Below are 16,162 nucleotides of genomic sequence, written 5' to 3'. Positions count from 1 at the left end.
ATGCAACCATGGCTCGTGACAAGGCAGGGTGGGGATCGGTTCAGGGGAGACCTAGGGCCACTTGCTGTTGCCCTGACGCCGCTGACGTCTCTGTCACCACCGTTGCCCTGGGCATGTTGGCCAACTGCACCAGCACTAGGGCCGAGGCGGTGGCACAGCCCAGCGCCAGCAAAACCAAGACCAAGAAGAAGCATTTCCTGTGCCAGAAAGTGAAGCTATTCCGGGCCAGCAAGCATCCTGGTGTGTGGGGTGAACCACAGGATCTATGAGCTGAGCAATGTCCCTGTCCCTGTTGTGCTAATGCCACATGACTTCAAAGCTTACAGCAAGATCAAGGTGGACAATCATCGGTTCAATAAGGAAAACCAGCCTCTTCAAGTTCAAGGAGGACTGGCCTACGTTTTCCCAAAACCTCAGGGAGAGGTTTGGGATTGATGACCAGGATTACCAGAACTCAGTGGTGCGCAGTGCCCCTATCAACAGTGACAGCCACGGCAGGTGTGACAGCTGTTTCCTCACCACCTATGACTGGCGTCTTGTCATCAAGACGATGCCAAGTGAAGACGTGGCCGAGATGCACAGCATCTTAAAGAAATACCCCCAGTTCATAGTGGAGTGTCATGGCAATACCCTCCTGCCACAGTTCCTGGGCATGTACGGCCTGACTGTGGAGGGCATGGAGACCTACATGGTGGTCACCAGGAATGTGTTCAGTCACTGGCTTACTATACATCTCAAATACGACCTCAAGGGTTCTACTGTTGCCCGAGAAGCCAGTGACAAGGAAAAGGCACAGGATTCATTCAGAGATAATGACTTTCTCAATGAAGGGCAGAAGCTGCACATGGGAGAAGAGAGTAAGAAGAATTTCCTGGGAAACTGAAGCGAGACATTGAGTTCCTCACCCAGCTAAAGATCATGGACTACAGTCTACTGGTGGACATCCACGATGTAGCAGGCTGAGTAGGAGGAGATGGAGGTGGAAGAGCTCCTAAGGCCCGCCTCCAGATAGCCTGGGCTATCTCCTCAGCATCCCCTGGTTCTTTGGAACAGGCGAGTTCGACCCCTCTGTCGACATCTATGCCATGAAAAGCCATGAAAGTGCCACGAAGAAGGGGGTCTGTTTCATGGCCATCATCTATAATCTCACACCGTATGATGCTAAGAAGAAAGCTGCACAAGATGCCAAAACAGTGAAGCAAGGGGCAGGGGCTGAAATCTCCACTGTGAACCCGGAGCAGTTCTCGAAACGCTTCAGCGAGTTCACATCCAACAACCTGATGTAGCCAACTCTACCTTCCACCAGGGCCAGAAGGCTAGACAAGGGGTGGGGGTCACGAGAGAGAAAGGTTGTGTTTAGGCTAGAGAGGGTAGGGAGCAGATAGGGGTCAGGAGGGATTTAGTAGAGGGGCTCAGCCTGTGACACAGAACCAGAGCAGCACTACAGGGAGACAGGCTTTTTGCGCATATGCCCGTAGGATGTAGCCTTCCTTCCTGCTGGCCCTTGATAGGTGCCTCTCGTCCCTCTTTGGTTTTTTGTAACCTTTGTGATCCCTTGGGGCTAGAGATGACTTGGTGGGTTTATTTGGGTTTGTCTCTTGAAATCATGGCTCCGGGTTTCCTATGTATACTGCTCCATGTCATCACTAGCTGCCCTCCGTGTCCTGTCTGGCTCTAGGTTCATTCAGTTAAGACTGGCACAGGGGCCATGAGCAGCAAGTGCACTGATCCCGCGAGAAGAGGCCAGACGCCTCCTGCAGCCATGTTTTGGTCTCTCCTAAACTGACTTTTGAATTTCCTGGAGTATTGTGCATAGTTTTCCTCCGTGTTTCCACCTTGGGTTCAGGTGAAAGGTCGCACCCACTTCTCCATGCTGCCCTCGCGGAAGAACATTGCAGGCTGACCCCAGCATCTTGGACCAGAGTCAGCGGCCTCAGGGGGAACAGGTTCATCTTCATGAGATGGTGTGTGCCCGGAAAGAAGCTGGGCCCTCAGGCAGCTGGTTCTCAAAGAACCCGGTGATCACCAACCCAGCCATCTGCGTCTCCGACTTGGATTTTTGATGTCTGTCAAGCCTGCTTCCAACTGTCTCAAGGGGAACTAGAGAGCATCTTTGCATTATCAGGACCCCTGGCTGTTTCTCTTTGGATAAAAATCCCAGAAACTAATACAGAGTGCATCATCCATATCCTAACTCCTGACCTCTGTGTGCAATCAAATGTAACTGGTCTTGGTCAGGGGCAGAGCCCAAAGTACCTGGGTGCTCCCTGCAGAGACACTACTTTGAGCCCCGGCCTACATTGTAGGTGTCTGGTCTCAGTGCCTGTGATTTCTCAACCTGGACAGCTTCAGCCATCTTGACGATGTGACTCAGGAAAGCCTATTTGGAGGCCAGATGTGGAGTTTGACCCATCCCCAGCCTCAGGCTGATTTTCCTTGTTGCCCCCTCCCATCTCTGAACTTGGGGTCTGCTTACAGGCCTCCTTGGGAAAGAGCTACACACGCTGCAGGCTCCTTTGGGATTCCGGCCCAGGGCCTCAGAAGGGAGCTACACAAGTCATTCTGATGCCACCAGAGCAACTGGAGGCCAGGAAGGAAATGGCCCTGTTGGCTTGCACTGGGAGTGGTACATTCCTGCCTCCTCCCAACCCTCAGAAGGAATCAGGAATTTAGGATGAGAAGGAAAATGTGTTGATAACCCCAAGTATGTGAAGTAGGTTTGTGGAACTATCTCGGGTGAATAGTTGACTTCCTGTGACTGCCTCCCAAACTAGCCTAGCTCAACTTAGGGAGCAGGAGCCATTGTGCGGTGTCCTCCCTACCGATCGCTACAGGAAGCAGTCTTGTTCTTCTTTCTCTAGGTTGTCACATTGGGTCGAAGGCCTTCTGATGAGGCAGGTGGGAGCCACACTTCTTCTCAAGAAGAGTATAGATAAGGTTCTGGGAAGCAGAGCCACAAGAGTCTTGGGGAAGTACTCAGAACCAATGGTTCAAGAAGAAATGTTTTAATTTAGCAGAGGCTTATATAGGAATAATATCTGGATGTGATTTCCCACCTCACAATCAAAGGTGAAAAATCCAGATCTACTCCAGTAGCCCCAAGTTTGAAGGCGAGGTTCCTGGCTGATCTTATTGTCATGCGTATGAAAAGTGTAACAATCTTATTATGCAACTATCAGATCTAACTTTTATAACATTGAGTTTTGTGGGGGTTTGCTTTTTTTGTGTGTTTTTTTTTTTTGGTATATTGTTTACAATTTTGAGAGGTAGCTAAAAAACTTTAAAAATGCAAACAGACCCAAAATGAATTCAATAACCTTTGGAATAAAAGTACAAGGATCTTCTTGTATTACTATGTGCACAGTTCAGTAGTTTGTGCATATTTCTGTATCCCAGTGGAGCTTTTGCTGTCGAGAACTTTTCAGGGGCTGGAATGATGCTTTAATGGTTAAGAGCATGTACTCCTACAGAGGGAGGACTCGGAGGAGTTTTGACTCCTAGCACCTACATCAGGTGACTCAGCTGCTTGTAACTCCAGCTATGGGGGACCCAATGCTTCTGGTCTCCCCAGGGTTCCAACACTCACTATTGCATAATACCAACACACACATGTACACACACACGCACACACATGCTTACACATAATTAAAAATAATAAAAGTAGAATAAAAATCTTTTAAACATTGGTCTGCCGACCCACAGACATTTATAGGTCCACTTTGGTTATCTGAATGGGTTCTGTCTTCTTCTGCCTCTTAATTCCTATTCTGTTCCCATCTCAGGACTATTTGTGGCATTTTAAATACGTACAGTTGCCTAGATCCTCCCTGCAGAGAAGATAAAGAAGAGCCTGACTGGGTTCTGGGGTTTCTTCTAGCTGGGGATGAGGCCTAGACTGCTGACCCCAGGAGGTGATCTCATTTTCCCTCCCTTCCTTCCTCCCTCCCTTCCTGTCTCTCTCTTTCTCTCTCCTTTCTTTCTTTTATCTATATTTTCTTCTCTCGTTCTCTCTCTCTCTCTCTCTCTCTCTCTCTCTCCCGTCCTGCCTTCCTCCTTCTCTCCTTCCTTCCTTTCTTTTTTTTCTTTCTCTATCCTCCCTTTTTTTCTTTCACAGAGATCTTTCTGCCCCCAAGTATCCCAAGTGCTGGGCTCGAAGGTGTGTCCCATCACTACTGACAAATTATTTCATTTTCTTAAATATCAGCAAATAAGCAAAGTGCTCAGGAAACTAAATGGAAATGTAATTCTGTTGTTTAGAGAAAGGAGGCATTACAAATAATCTCTCTAGTTAGGAAGGCACGTGTGTGGCATTGTCTGCACTACAGGTGTTCTCTCTTGTCCCTGCCCAGCTGTCTCTTGAAAGGAAAAGAAAGAAACCCTGTCTCAAAAAACAAAAACAAACAAAAAAAAAAAAACAAAAAAAAAAAAAAAGAAAGTAAAAGAAATCGGGAAGCCTAGTGGACCAGAGCGTGTCGTGATCCCTGCCTGGCAGAATACTTAGCAAGACCCTGTCTCAAATGCAAAGGAACGAACCGGGTGGTGGCAGTGCACGCCTTTAATCCCAGCAATCAGGAGGCAGAGGCAGGAAGATCTTTGTGAGTTCGAGGCCAGACAGGTCTACAAGAGCTAGTTCCAGAACAAGCTCCAAAGCTACAGAGAAACCCTGTCTCAAAAACAAAACAAAACAAAACCCAAAGGAAATAGAAAAAGGATGTGGAAACTTGTTCCTAGGGGCAGATAACACACTCAGAGCTAAGGTATAGGGAGTATGTGAGACTTGATTGGGCCTCAGGTCTGGTAAGAGTCTATCCTGAGTGGGTAAGAAAAGTGGGAGGGAAGTAGGAGGAAAGGAAGAGGTGGAAATTTTTAATAAATAAATAAATTTAAAAAATCAACATAAAAAAAAAGAATCCGTCTTGATGTTGGGTAGACAGTTGTCAACGCCCTGTGTTCACAGTTAGGATGTCTACTGCTTCCCAACACATATTTTTTTTCCCCTGTCTCTTTTGTTTTTTGAGACAGGGTTTCTCTGTGCAGCACTGACTGTCCTGGAACTCTATCTGTAGACCAGGCCTCGAACTCACAGAGATCTACCTGCTTCTCTGTCTCCCAAATGCTGGGATTAAATGCATGTGCTACTAAGCCCCAGCAACAACAAGCTCCTGAAGATCAGAAACCAGTCTAGGTGCAAGGCCTCCCTCTCAGGTGCAGACCACAGGAGACCAGGTGAGGAGAGGCAGGGCTTCTGGGATTGGTAGCAAGGCCTAAGAGCCAATTGGAAAAACAAGGGGAAAGGGGCTAGCAAACAGCCCTTGAAATACAGCTCTCCAGAGAGGCTTCTTTTGGGTTTACCGGGTTTGGAGTTGCCTAGGCTCTTTGTGAAGATACTTTTGCACCATGGTCCCTTTTAAGACTTATAAGTCGCTGGTCCAGCTGAAGCACAAAGAAGGGACTTTATTTGAAGTGGTCGGAGACTCCAGCACGCTGCCCGAGTGGTTCCGGACCGAGTATCTGGATGATCCAGAAGCAGTGTACGTGAATCCTTGGTTTGTGGAAGCGATATTTGGTGAGTGACCTGGGGAGGGAAGGCAAGAGGTAACCTCTTCCTGACTCCTTTGCCTGAGTATGTCCTATAGAGAGAGCCTGTCCAGTGGCTGTGGCCCCAGGCCTGTGCCACCTCTATCCAACTGCCTCAACCTCTGAATGAATGTGCCAAGAAGTGGGAGCCACCTCACCCTTATGTTCCTCCTTTCCCTGCTCAGGCAAGGATGGAGAGTACATCCCACATGTCGAGAGTACATCATGTACCTTGCTTCAAGTGACCCATTGGCATCCTGAAGACGATGCAGAGATTTTGATATTCGGGCCTCCTTATTACCAAGAAGACGTTTCCCAGATGATCTCCAACTTGGTTAACTATTTCCGCCCGCGAATGAGGCAAGGTATGGACTGGGAGTTATAGGGCTGTCTTGCCCGACAAACCTTGGCTCCTTGGGAGGGATCTGCTGGGGAAAGTGGGTTTCAGAATTGTTGTAGGAGGCCAGATATCCCTGTGCTTGGGAACTTTTGGCCCCCCACGGTCCCAAGGGTGACTGCCCTTACCGGAGTTCCTCCACTGCTTTTTTTCTGACACAGAGGAGGACCTTTCTCCAGAGGATGAGACCCAGTGTCTTCTTGAGGAGGTTGATGAGGCCTCCACCCAGCTGTCTCCTGTGAGGGTCGCTAAGGCTCAGGTAGAGGTCACTGAGCCTGCTACCCAGCAGGCTCCAATAGAATAAGACTTTGTTTTCCCCCAGTGTTAATGTTTGCAAACACAATTGAAAATATTCCAATAAAGAACTGCATCCTCCAAAGTGTGTTGTTTGAATGGTAGAAAAGGAACAGGGTTCTCTATCAGGCAAGGCTGTTGGATACCCTCCCTCTCTTCTTGAGGAGGGTGGGGTCTCTTGGATTTTTGGTTCTCACCCCAGCACTCACAGGATCAAATACTTCCCTTGTTCACTAACCCTGTACGTCTGGCAGGGATGGGGCTGCCTTTCAGGACCAATGATTCTCGGCCTGCTACTTTACTTGTGGTGCCTTGAGTGGACCTGGGGTTTGATACTTGGTTATTTGGCGAAACTTGCTTTGAAAGATCCATTTGGTTATACCGAGTTGTCACTAGCTACTTTTTGGTTTGGCTAGTGTCACTCTGGGAGGGAAGTTGTGGGAAGTCTGGTTCTGCAACGCTGTCCTCTTCAGGACTTTTGTGGGAGGTGGGAAATTATTGGAGGTCTGGGCCTGCAATACTGTCCTCTTTAGGACATTTCTGGGTCGTCTGAGTTCCCTGAAGTTGAAGATCATTTGGGTTGAGTCTCAGAAGTCTGAGTTGGAGGCAGCCGAATGCTCCTCATTCGTGCAGAAACATTCAAGTGGTAGGGCTATCAGCAGACAGTAATTGTGACATTTTTCATTTTAAAAAATGCCAGGAGGCAGGGTTGTGGTGCTGTGTGTCTTTAGTCGCAGCCCTCAGGAATCCAGGCAGGCAGATCTCTGGAAGTTCAGGGTCCTCCTGGTGTACAGAGCGAGTTCTAGACTAGCCAGAGCTGCTCAGTGAAACCAGGTATCACAATTCTGGGAGATGCACTGAGGAGGGGAGGGCAAAGCAAGGGCACCTGTGCAGCAGGTCCTGTGTTTTGGGTGACAGAGCTGAGTCTAGAGATAATTGAGTATGGGATACTGAGTTTAAAGAACCTCTGTGTCGCCTTGTTCTTTTCTTTTTGAGGGAGGGTCTCACTGTAGTCCAGGCAGGCTTAGAGAATCTGCTTGCCTCTGCCGCCCAATGCTAGGATCAAATGTGAGTGTGCTTGGTTTTCTTGTGAGCTATTCTTCTTTCTCTTACATTATGTGAAAATGGGCATTGTGAATTCCAGATATGAAGAACCAGATTCGTGCCTGTGCCTGTGTGTAAATGAATAGGTCCAGATAGGTGTAAATGAAGAGTTTTACTCTGGTTAGGATGTAGCATAGTGGTAAGTGTATGCACAAGACCCTGGGTTGGAACCTCAGCACCCAAGGAAATAGATGCACTGATTTTACTTACTTTTGTTTTCTTGAGAAATAATCCATCCTGTTAAGTAGCTCTGGATGACCTGAAACTTGGTATGTAAACCAAGCTGGTTTCAATTTGCCTCTGTCTGCCTATGCTGAGATTAAAGCCATGGACCAGCATATCAGGTTTTTTTTTTTTTTGTTGTTTTTGTTTTTGTTTTTGTTTTTCGAGACAGGGTTTCTCTGTGGCTTTGGAGCCTGTCCTGGAACTAGCTCTGTAGACCAGGCTGGTCTTGAACTCACAAAGATCTGCCTGCCTCTGCCTCCCAAGTGCTGGGATTAAAGGCGTGTGCTACCACCGCCCGGCCGCATATCAGGTTTTTATGTATAGTTCATGGAGACATTAACAGGCATTGAACTCCTATAGCTGCAGATGAAGCTCGACTTTTTGTTTTGAGACAGGCTCTCTGTGTAGCACTGGCCTTCTGGGACCTGCTCTGTAGAACAGGTTGACTTTGAACTCTGTCAGATCTGCCTGCCTCTGTCTCCTGAGCCCTGGGATTAAAAGGAGTGCACCAGCACCACCCAAGTGATCCTGAACTCTTTTTTCCAGACAGAGTTTCTCTGTAGTTTTTGAGCCTTTCCTGGAACTTGCTTTTGTAGACCAGACTGGCCTCAAACTCAGAGATATACCTGTCTCTGCCTCCCAAAGCTGGGATTAACGGCGTGTGCCATCATGGCTCGACTTTCTGAGCCTGAACTCTTTATCTACCCATCACTATGTCATAAATGATGGGATTATAGGAGTGTACCACTGCATCTGGCCAATCTGGTCAATTCTAAAGATTCAAAACCATAACAAGCATATCTTTTACCTTTTGTAAATATTATAAATGTATTTAATGGTGACACTTTAGCGCATGTTTTTTTCTTTTTTGTTTTTGTTTTTTGGTTTTTCTTTACAGGGTTTCTCTGTAGCTTGGAGTCTGCCCTGTAACTAGCTCTGTAGACCAGGCTGGCCTTGAACTCACAGAGATCTACTACCTCTGCCACCAGAGTGCTGGGATTAAAGGCATGTGCCACCGCCATCTGCCGAAACCATGTTTAATACCAAGGACTTTAATTACATTTGCCAGTACTTTTGTCCCTGTCTTTTTTAGGGTTTTCTATTGTTGCAAGGGAACACTATTATCAAAAAACATGTTTTTCATTGCATTTCTCAGTAATAAAAAATTGCAGTCCTATGAATCTAATGCTAATTAATGTTATACTGCTTCTAAATCAAGATATTACAATTAACTTCTGTTTTTTAAAGATTAATTATGTATACAGCATTCTGCCTTTATATATCCCTGCAGGCTCTCAGAAAAGGTGCCAGATCTCATTACGGATCTTGTGGTGTCTGGGAATTGAACTCAGGACCTCTGGAAGAGCAGTCAGTGCTCTCAACCATGAAGCCATCTCTCCAGCCCCTAAAAGTTACTTCTTTCTATCTTAAAAAAAATTGTCAGAGGCTGGAGAGATGGCTCAAAGTTTAAGAGCTTTAACTGCTCTTTCAGAAGTTCTGAGTTCAATTCCCAGCAACCACATGGTTCATCTATAATGAGACCTGGTGTCCTCTTGTGTGCAGGCAGAACACTGTATACATAATAAATCTTTCTAAAAAATTCTGGCTGGGCGGTGGTGGCGGCACGCCTTTAATCCCAGCGCTCGGGAGGCAGAGGCAGGTAGATCTCTGTGAGTTTGAGGCCAGCCTGGTCTACAAGAGCTAGTTCCAGCACAGGCTCCAAAGCTACAGAGAAACCCTGTCTCAAAAAACAAGACAAAAAAAATTGTCAGAATAAAATCTCTAGGGGGCTCGAGAGATGGGTCAGTGGTTAAGAGCATTGCCTGCTCTTCCAAAGGTCCTGAGTTCAATTCCCAGCAACCACATGGTGGCTCACAACCATCTGTAACGAGGTCTGGCGCCCTCTTCTGGCCTTCAGGCATACAGACAGAATATTGTATACATAATAAATAAACAAACAAATAAATACAAAAAAATCTCTAGCAATATAAATAATAAAATAAACAAATGTAAAAAGAAAAACAAAACCCAAAATGTAGTTTAAAAAATACTCTAGAATAGCTGGGTGGTGGTGGTACATGTCTTTAATCCCAGTACACAGGAGGCAGTGACAGGCGAATCTCTCTGAGTTTGAAGTTTGAGGCCAGCCTGAAGTACAAGAGCTAGTTCCAGGACAGGCACCAAAGAAAAATAAAGGTCAGCAAGTTCCAGGACGGGCTACAGAACTACAGAGAAACCCTGCCCGCCCTTTTTTTTTTTTTTTTTTTTTTTTTTTTTTTTTTTTTTTTGCAAAGGGGAAGGGGGGAAGCTGTGCTTGCCTGGAATTTCTGCCCTTGGGATTCTTAGGCAGATGGATCACGCACTACAGAGGGAGTTCTAGGCTAGCCTGAGCTACATAGAAAGACAGGGAAATCACTAGGACAGGAGAAGGGAGTCTGACTGAAACCTCTTACCAGCTGGGAAGCAAGAAAGCAAGAAACATAATCAAAGCAGCATTTGTCGTGAAGCCTGCGGCTATAATGTTAATATTCCTTTCATAGATATTTTTAGCTAAAGCAGCAACGACCCAAGCCCAAGACCTGAATGCACACGACCTTGAATAGAGCCTTAGTTCCTCAGAAGTCACCTGTGAATCTGAAACAAACGTTGTTTATAGTGCAGATAGCCCACCTCCAGGACACCTCCAGGACACCTCCCGGACTAGATTTACCTCATTAGGTTCCCCAAGCAGCAGAAACATCGAGCTGCAGTGGACCTAGTGGTAGCACAACCTTAGTTGGCAGAGGCAGGCAGACAGGCAGGTCTCCGTGTGTTCAGGCCAGCCAACACTACATAGGAGAGCCTGTCACAAAACAAAACACAACACATAAAAGTCAGTGACCATCTTTAAGAAGACCATAGTCACAGTGTAAAGGATGTATTTTTCTCCGTGGTGTTTTTTTCTCCTAATACTCCTGCTTAAGCCTACAGGAAAAAAAACCTTCAGGAAAACCTTTCTTCCTCTCTGCTTCAGAGACTGACTTGGTGATTGAGGAAGGTCATTGGCTAATAAAGGAACTGCCTTGGCCCATTTTATTGGTTAGAAGATAGGTGGGAGGAGTAAACAGAACAGAACGCTGGGAGGAACAGGAAGTGAGGTCAGACTCCACAGCTCTCCTCTCAGGAACAGATGCCTGAGAGAGACACCATGCCCCGCTTCCGGGCAGACACACGCCATGAAGCTCCGACCCAGGATGGACTAGGCTAGAATCTTCCTGGTAAGACCGGTTCTCACAGATTATTAGAGATGGGTTGATCGGGATATCAGAATTAGCCAGTAAGGGCTAGAGCTAAAGGGCCAAGCAGTGTTTAAATGAATACAGTTTGTGTGTTGTTATTTCGGGCATAAGCCGAGCAGGCGGCCGGGGTGCTGGGAACGCAGCCCCGCCGCCCCTATTTACAACAACTTGGCCTGAAATTTCTTTTCTTTTTTTTTTTTCCCACTTTTTGGAGACAGGGTTTCTCTCTCTCTCTCTCTCTCTCTCTCACTCTCTCTCTCTCTTTTAGTTTTTCAAGACAGGGTTTCTCTGTAGCTTTGGAGCTAGTCCTGGCACTAGCTCTTGTAGACCAGGCTGGCCTCGAACTAACAGAGGTCTGCCTGCCTCTGCCTCCAGAGTGCCGAGGTTAAAGGTGTGAGCTACTATCGCCCGGCTATTCTGGAATTTTTTACAGTAGCAGAGCCACAGATCCTGGTTTTGTTTGAGCCGCCTTTACGTGTACCCCAAAACACCAACATTGAGACTATGTCTCAAAAAAGAACAAAAAGGAAAATCTTTTGTTCACAACTGTTAGGCATGGTGTAAATGCAACCATGGCTCCGTGACAAGGCTGGGTGGGGATCGGTTCGGGGACACCTGGGGCCACTTGCAGGTGCCCTGACGCCACTGACATCGCTGTCACCGCCGCTGCCCTGGGCATGTTGGCCAACTGCACCAGCACCAGGGCCGTGGCGGTGACGCAGTTCGGCGCTAGCAAAACCAAGATCAAGAAGAAGCATTTCGTGTGCCAGAAAGTGAAGCTATTCTGGGCCAGCGAGCATCCTGGTGTGTGGGGTGAACCACAGGATCAACGAGCTGAGCAATGTCCCTGTCCCTGTTGTGCTAATGCCACATGACTTCAAAGCTTACAGCAAGATCAAGGTGGACAATCATCGGTTCAATAAGGAAAACCAGCCTCTTCAAGTTCAAGGAGGACTGGCCTACGTTTTCCCAAAACCTCAGGGAGAGGTTTGGGATTGATGAACAGGATTACCAGAACTCAGTGGTGCACAGTGCCCCTATCAACAGTGACAGCCACGGCAGGTGTGACAGCTGTTTCCTCACCACCTATGACTGGCGTCTTGCCATCAAGACGGTGCCAAGTGAGGACGTGGCCGAGATGCACAGCATCTTAAAGAAATACCCCCAGTTCATAGTGGAGTGTCATGGCAATACCCTCCTGCCACAGTTCCTGGGCATGTACGGCCTGACTGTGGAGGGCATGGAGACCTACATGGTGGTCACCAGGAATGTGTTCAGTCACTGGCTTACTATACATCTCAAATATGACCTCAAGGGTTCTACTGTTGCCCGAGAAGCCAGTGTCAAGGAAAAGGCACAGGATTCATTCAGAGATAATGACTTCCTCAAAGAAGGGCAGAAGCTGCAGGTGGGAGAAGAGAGTAAGAAGAATTTCCTGGGAAACTGAAGCGAGACATTGAGTTCCTCACCCAGCTAAAGATCATGGACTACATCCACGATGCAGCGGACAGAGCAGAAGATGGAGGTGGAAGAGCGAGCCGAAGATGAGGAATGTGAGAATGACGGGGTGGACAGTAGCCTTCTCTGCCCCTATGGCACGCCTCCAGATAGCCCCGGCAATCTCCTCCGCTTCCCCCGGTTCTTTGGACCAGGCGAGTTCGACCCCTCTGTCGACATCTATGCCATGAAAAGCCATGAAAGTGCCACGAAGAAGTGGGTCTGTTTCATGGCCATCATCTATAATCTCACACCGTATGATGCTAAGAAGAAAGCTGCACAAGCTGCCAAAACAGTGAAGCACGGGGCAGGGGCTGAAATCTCCACTGTGAACCCGGAGCAGTTCTTGAAACGCTTCAGCGAGTTCACATCCAACATCCGGATGTAGCCATCTCTACCTTCCACCAGGGCCAGAAGGCTAGACAAGGGGTGGGGGTCGCGAGAGAGAAAGGTTGTGTTTAGGCTAGAGAGGGTAGGGAGCAGATAGGGGTCAGGAGGGATTTAGTAGAGGGGCTCAGCCTGTGACACAGAACCAGAGCAGCACTACAGGGAGACATGCTTTTTGCGCATATGCCCATAGGATGTAGCCTTCCTTCCTGCTGGCCCTTGATAGGTGCCTCTCGTCCCTCTTTGGTTTTTTGTAACCTTTGTGATACCTTGGGGCTAGAGATGACTTGCTGGGTTTATTTGGGTTTGTCTCTGGAAATCATGGCTCCGGGTTTGCTATGTATACTGCTCCACATCATCACTAGCTGCCCTCCGTGTCCTGTCTGGCTCTAGGTTCCCTTCAGTTAAGACTGGCACAGGGGCCATGAGCAGCAAGTGCACTGATCCCGCGAGAAGAGGCCAGACGCCTCCTGCAGCCATGTTTTGGTCTCTCCTAAACTGACTTTTGAATTTCCTGGAGTATTGTGCATAGTTTTCCTCCGTGTTTCCACCTTGGGTTCAGGTGAAAGGTCGCATCCATTTCTCCATGCTGCCCTCGCGGAAGAACATTGCAGGCTGACCCCAGCATCTTGGACCAGAGTCAGCGGCCTCAGGGGGGAACAGGTTCATCTTCATGAGATGGTGTGTGCCGGGAAAGAAGCTGGGCCCACAGGCAGCTGGTTCTCAAAGAACCCGGTGATCACCAACCCAGCCATCTGCGTCTCTGACTTGGATTTTTGATGTCTGTCAAGCCTGCTTCCCACTGGCTCAAGGGGAACTAGAGAGCATCTTTGCATTATCAGGACCCCTGGCTGTTTCTCTTTGGATAAAAATCCCAGAAACTAATACAGAGTGCATCATCCATATTCTAACTCCTGACCTCTGTGTGCAATCACCTGTAACTGGCCCTGGTCAGGGGCAGAGCCCTAAGTACCTGGGTGCTCCCTGCAGAGACACTACTTTGAGCCCCGGCCTACATTGTAGGTGTCTGGTCTCAGTGCCTGTGATTTCTCAACCTGGACAGCTTCAGCCATCTTGAGGATGTGACTCAGGAAAGCCTATTTGGAGGCCAGATGTGGAGTTTGACCCATCCCCAGCCTCAGGGCTGATTTTCCTTGTTGCTCCCTTCCCCCTCTGAACTTGGGGTCTGCTTACAGGCCTCCTTGGGAAAGAGCTACACACCCTGCAGGCTCCTTCGGGATTCCGGCCCAGGGCCTCAGAAGGGAGCTACACAAGTCATTCTGATGCCACCAGAGCAACTGGAGGCCAGGAAGGAAAATGGCCCTGTTTGCTTGCATTGGGAGTGGTACATTCCTGCCTCCTCCCTACCCTCAGAAGGAATCAGGAATTTAGGATGAGATGGAAAATGTGTAGATAACCCCAAGTATGTGAAGCAGGTTTGTGGAACTATCTCGGGTGAATAGTTGACTTCCTGTGACTGCCTCCCAAACTAGCCTAGCTCAACTTAGGGAGCAGGAGCCATTGTGCGGTGTGCTCCCTACCGATCGCTACAGGAAGCAGTCTTGTTCTTCTTTCTCTAGGGTGTCACATTGGGTCAAAGGCCTTCTGGTCAGGCAGGTGGGAACCACACTTCTTCTCAAGAAGAGTATAGATAAGGTTCTGTGGAGCAGAGCCACAAGGGTCTTGGGGAAGTACTCAGAACCAATGGTTCAAAGAGAAATGTTTAAATTTAGCAGAGGCTTATATAGGAATAATATCTGGATGTGATTTCCCACCTCACAATCAAGGGTGAAAAATCCAGATCTACTCCAGTAGCCCCAAGTTTGAAGGCGAGGTTCCTGGCTGATCTTATTGTCATGCGTATGAAAAGTGTAACAATTTTATCATGCAACTATCAGATCCAACTTATATAACATTGAGTTTTGTGGGGGTTTGTTTTTTGTGTTGTTTATTTTATTTTTTTTTGGTATATTGTTTACAGTTTTGAGAGGTAGCTAAAAAACTTTAAAAAAGCAAACAGACCCAAAATGAATTCAATAACCTTTGGAATAAAAGTACAAGGATCTTCTTGTGTTACGATGTGCACAGTTCACTAGTTTGTGCATATATCTGTATCCCAGTGGAGCTTTTATTGTCAAGAGCTTTTCGCGGGCTGGAATGATGCTCTAATGGTTAAGAGCATGTACTCCTACAGAGGGAGGACTCGGAGGAGTTTTGACTCCTAGCACCTACATCAGGTGACTCAGCTGCTTGTAACTCCAGCTATGGGGGACCCAATGCTTCTGGTCTCCCCAGGGTTCCAACACTCACTATTGCATAATACCAACACACACATGCACACACACACGCACACACATGCTTACACATAATTAAAAATAATAAAAGTAGAATAAAAATCTTTTAAACATTGGTCTGCCGACCCACAGACATTTATAGATCCACTTTGGTTATCTGAATGGGTTCTTTCTTCTTCTGCTTCTTAATTCCTATTCTGTTCCCATCTCAGGACTATTTGTGGCATTTTAAATACGTACAGTTGTCTAGACCCTCCCTGCAGAGAAGATAAAGAAGAGCCTGACTGGGTTCTGGGGTTTCTTCTGGCTGGGGATGAGGCCTAGACTGCTGACTCCAGGAGATGATCTCATTTTCCCTTCCTTCCTTTCTCCCTCCCTCCCTTCCTCTCTCTCTCTCTCCTTTCTTTCTTTTTTCTATCTTTTCTTTTTTTCTCTCTCTCCTTCCTTTCTTTTTTTTCTTTCTCTATCATCCTCCCTTTTTTTATTTCACAGAGATCTTTCTGCCCCAAGTATCTCAAGTGCTGGGCTCAAAGGTGTGTCCCATCACTACCCGACAAATCATTTCATTTTCTCAAATATCAGCAAATAAGCAAAGTGCACAGGAAACTAAATGGAAATGTAATTCTGTTGTTTAGAGAAAGGAGGCATTACAAATAATCTCTCTAGTTAGGAAGGCACGTGTGTGGCATTGTCTTCACTACAGGTGTTCTCTCTTGTCCCTGCCCAGCTGTCTCTTGAAAGGAAAAGAAATTGGGAAGCCTAGTGGACCAGAGCATGTCGTGATCCCTGCCTGGCAGAGTACTTAGCAAGACCCTGTCTTAAATGCAAAGGAACGAACAAGCCGGGTGGTGGCAGTGCACGCCTTTAATCCCAGCAATCAGGAGGAAGAGGCAGATGGATCTTTGTGAGTTCGGGCAGCCAGGTCTACAAGAGCTAGTTCCAGAACAAGCTCTAAAGCTACAGAGAAACCCTGTCTCAAAAACAAAACAAAACAAAACAAAACAAAGCAAAACCCAAAGGAAATAGAAAAAGGATGTGGAAACTTGTTCCTAGGGGCAGATAACTCACTCAGAGGTAAGGAATAGGGAGTATGTGAGACTTGATTGGGC

General features: G+C 47.3%; 2 pseudogenes; both read left to right on the top strand.

Annotated features, from left to right (window-relative positions):
- The first annotated feature begins 113 nt into the window (after positions 1 to 113).
- Positions 114 to 1,286, top strand: LOC121466190 (annotated as a pseudogene).
- Positions 1,287 to 11,552: 10,266 nt separating this feature from the next.
- Positions 11,553 to 12,760, top strand: LOC121466187 (annotated as a pseudogene).
- Positions 12,761 to 16,162: the final 3,402 nt, after the last annotated feature.

This window comes from Microtus oregoni, unplaced genomic scaffold (genome assembly GCF_018167655.1).
Source record: "Microtus oregoni isolate MIOR12 unplaced genomic scaffold, Mior012 000032F_ref0000030, whole genome shotgun sequence".
In the NCBI taxonomy this organism is placed as follows: Eukaryota; Metazoa; Chordata; class Mammalia; order Rodentia; family Cricetidae; genus Microtus; species Microtus oregoni.
Note: the sequence above shows the minus strand (reverse complement) of the source record. Positions and strands in the feature narration are given on the sequence as shown.